At 44.3% G+C, this 4,321-nt stretch overlaps 1 pseudogene; it reads left to right on the forward strand.

The window, feature by feature from the left end:
- The first annotated feature begins 2,080 nt into the window (after window positions 1-2,080).
- Window positions 2,081-2,991, forward strand: LOC101657960 (annotated as a pseudogene).
- Window positions 2,992-4,321: the final 1,330 nt, after the last annotated feature.

The raw sequence follows: 4,321 nt of genomic DNA on the forward strand, positions 1-4,321 counted from the left end.
CAGCGGAGAGAGAACGCGGAAGAGCCAGCATGCATGTATGTGGGTCTGAAGGAAGGGGAGGCACCTTAACACAAATGGACCAAGCAAAGGCCCCGGGGAAAGATGGCAGCCAGACACGGCCCTGGGAGGCCAGGTAGGGCCTACAATGGACGCACCATACCATTAAATAGCTCAATCATACTAAGAAGAGTTGTGCAATCACCCCCCACACACCCAATCTCAGAACATTTGTTTTCTTTCTCATGCTCGCTATTCTCTCATTTCCCCCAGCCTCCTTTGCCATGCCTCAACGTACTTATTAATCCAGTTCTCCTCACCATAGATTTACCCGAGATTTCATCTACAGAAAATCATACAAAACAAAACAAGGAACAAACAGACAAGCAACAACAACAACAACTATGACAAAATACAACAGAGGAAAACCTCAATAGAAAAGAAAGTAGAAAATATAAAAAAATTAATAATAAAACTGAATTAACTATAAATGGGTCAAAAGGGAGATCACATGATAAGGTGATTTATTGTAAGCTGTGTCTGCCAAAAAGAGCCCTTGGGAGAAAGATGGGGCTTTTTACTCCCATAAAGACAACAGACTCAGAAACACACAGGGGCACTTCTACCCTGACTTACAGGGTCCCTCTGAGTCAGCATCAGCTCAGGGAGAGTTAGCATTTCACATGCACTTACCTCCCTTCGTGGGTGATCTGCCCCTCCTACATCCCTAGATGCACATGAGCTTCTTTCTGTTTCCACAGAGCTTAGAGGGTGGGTCTACTAGCAGGGCCACGTTTAGACTCAAGTAAGGGGATCCTCTGCCCTGGACCCCGCACTTGAGGAGGGCCTCAGATCACAAGGAAATACATATTTAAAAAAGAAGATAGGAGTCACTTGAAATTCAGACACCACCTATTGTGCATTGCCTCTCTGGCCAGAGCTGTTTCAGCAACTGGGCAGTCTGTGGGTGAGCAGGCTGCACCATGGACAGGGGAACCAATGAGGTGTTGGAGTCTATAACAAGGAGGAGATAGGGATCTGAGGTGGGGTTGGGGGTTGTGTCAGAGCAACAGCAAACTAGCTAAGAGGAGGTACCAAGAAGCAGAAATAAGGGGAAAGTGGCAGTGGGGCAGGAGGAAGGTAAAAGGAAACAGAGGAAGGAACAAGGAAGCAAAGCAATGGATAGAGGTATAAACATAGAGGTGTACATATGTAAATACATTAATCCACAAAAATAGAGGTATTGGCCCGTGCAAATATATTTATACTACAATACACTGAGGTAGGGGATGGACTTTGGACCTCTGCTCATACCCTCCCTCAATACAAGAACACTTTGTTCTAAGCAACAGGCAGTCTGAGATGTTCACCTTCCTAACACAATCGCTGAAGACAAAACGGGTGCATAAGCAAATATGGTGAAGAGGGCAGATGGTGCCCGGGTATTAAAAGATATAGCATCTGGAGTCTGAAAGGCTTGAAGTCATACAAGCCACCATTCAGCAATGAAGCAACAAGTCCACATGGAGGAAGCTCACGGTGGTGCGATCATGAGGAGTCATAGGGACCAGGTAATAGGCATCAGCAGACACATAACAAACAAAAACACATTGTTGAGAATAAGCGGGGCTGGAGCAGAGATCCAAAGCCCATCTGTAGACAGTGGAACAAGCTCCCCACAGAAGGCCCACGGGGAGGAGATGGAGTCACCAGGGTGCAGTAAATCATTGATGAAACACACGATATTCCTCTGGTTCCTCGAGGCTTCCTCACCCCCCACTATCATGACCCCAGTGCTGCTTCCCAATTCAGACTAGACTGGAACATGTACACAGGTATAGAAAGGGATGGGCGCTCATGACACACAGAATCCAGAAACAGGAGTAGGAATAGTGAAACCAGAAGGGTAGGGGGAAGTGGAGGAGAGGAAGGGAAAAAGGGGAAACTGATCGCAATGATTGACACATAACCATACACCCCTCTCCAGTGGGGAGAACAACAGAAAACATGGGGGAAGGGAGACAGCGGTTGGTGTGAGAGATGAAAATAACAACAATGTACAATCTATCAGGGGGTTATGAGGATGGGGGTAGGTGGAAGAGCTGATACCAAGGGCTCAATAGAAAGTAAATGTCTGGAAAAGAATGAGGGAAACATATGTAAAAACATGTCTGATTCAATTGATGTATAGATTGTGATAAGAGTTGTATGAGCCCCCAATAAAATGATTTTTAAAAAACTATTTTCGGAGCCTGGTGAGCAGTGCAGAGAGTGGGAGCAGAGCTGGGAGGCTGGGGCGCCCAAGCGGCTTCGACTCGGGGGCGGGAAGCAGGAGTGGAGGCTGTAGGCTCATCATGGTCTGGAGACAGTCAAGGCAGGCAGGAAGTATGAACTACTCGATTGTGACAAGCACAAGTTTATGCTGTTGAAGAACAGTTGGGACCCTGGAGAAGTGAGGTTGGACATAGCCCACCAGAGTTTACTGGTGCTGATGGACAGCCCCCTGAACCGAGCTGGCTTGCTACAGGTTTACATTCACACCCAGAAGAATGTGCTGATTGAAGTGAACCTCCAGACCCGAATCCCTAGAACCTTCGACAGTTTCGGTGGCCTCATGGCTCAGCTTTTACACAAACTCAGTGTGCGAGCAGCTGACGGTCCCCAGAAGCTGTTAAAGGTAATTAAGACTCCCATGTCAGATCACTTCCCAGTTGGATGTATGAAAACTGGCACCTTTTTTCCAGTCCAGTCGTTAGCGATATGTGAGAGTTGGTGCTCAGCAGTGACCCCATTGTCTTTGTTGTGGGGGCCTTTGCCCATGGCCAGGTCCACGTGGAATACACAGAGAAGAGGGTGTCCATCAGGAACTACCACCTTTCTGCTGCCCTCACCTGTGCGAAACCGACCACCACTTTGAAGAAGTAATGGGGGGGTCATCTGACAGGAGACCCTTGGTTCCAAAACACACTGTTGACATCCCTTGATTCTTGCTGAGCTGACTGCTGAGAGAAGACCTTCCTTCGTCGGCCCTGGAGACTGGAAGCCAGGGCTGTACGTGGGTCATTAGTTTATCCTATAAACACAATTCTTGTGTTAAAAATTTTTTTTCATTGCTACTTCATAACTGTAATTTTGCTACTGTTATGAATCATAATGTAAATATCTGATATGCAGGATGGATTTTCTTTTTTTTTTCTTTGTTTTTTTGTTTTGTTTTGTTTTGTTTTTTGTTTTAACATTTCACTAGGGGCTCACACAACTGTCATCCCAATCCATACACACATCAACCGTGCAAAGCGCATTCGTACATCGTCTCTCAAAACATTCTCTCTGCAGGATGTATTTTCATTGTTACAAATTGAACATAATTAAAGCATAATGATTAATCACAAAACAATATGTAATTATACATTGTAAAATATTTATTTCTAATTACAAATAAATGAAATTTTGTCTTGAAGTATGGTGTAGCATGAGTAAAAGGCCAAGGTCAGGGTGAAGATTGAGATAACTTCTTTCTCACCAAGAGCACAATGAAGATCATCTTCCCCAACAAGTCTACTTCCGTCTTTAGAAGTGATAACCAACAAGCTGGAAAGCCCTGTTTCACAAAGATACGTTGTTGGGAATGGAAGAAGAAGGTGCAACACAGTCTCAGACAGAACAGGATATGGCTGCAAACACTTGGTCCAGACTTTTGTAACTGGCATTGTAGATAAGTCAGTTCTCACTGCATCACTGTTAATAAGTTCAATGAACTCCTCCTGTGCTGTCTCAGGAACATCTTCAACTTGGACTGTGAACGGGCTTCTGGCAAGTGCAAATGGGTGCCAGGTAGCTCTGGAAAGGATGATGAAATTTCGTCTGCAAGCATGTGCAAGTGTTCTTTCACAGAAATTATCATTGTATCCTTTTGTCTGGTTCAATGCCATGTTCCTCAAAGCAGATAAGGTAGGCAACATGTAAGTTTTATTTTCATCCCATTTTTTTTTACCAAAGCTAAAGTTTCATTTGGAATGATCAGATCTTTTCAGACAAATCAAGATGTGTTGCATTTGGTCCTTGCAGTGATAAATTTAACTCATTCAAGATGGCAAAGATGGCAACCAAGTAAGCTATTTTCTGCAGTTCACTTTTATCACTGAAAAGTCCTTCAAACTGCCGTCTTGTTTTCTGACTAAAAAACATTTTGAGTTTATCACAAAGCTCAAAAACACGTTTTAAAACATTTCTTTTCGACAACCATCTCACTTCAGTGTGAAATAGCAAAGCATTAATTCAGCGCATCCAACTCATTGCAGAGTTGCGAAAACAGTCGACTGTT

Source organism: Echinops telfairi, unplaced genomic scaffold (assembly GCF_000313985.2).
Source record: "Echinops telfairi isolate 266 unplaced genomic scaffold, ASM31398v2 ScPeMD7_2186;HRSCAF=2738, whole genome shotgun sequence".
In the NCBI taxonomy this organism is placed as follows: Eukaryota; Metazoa; Chordata; class Mammalia; order Afrosoricida; family Tenrecidae; genus Echinops; species Echinops telfairi.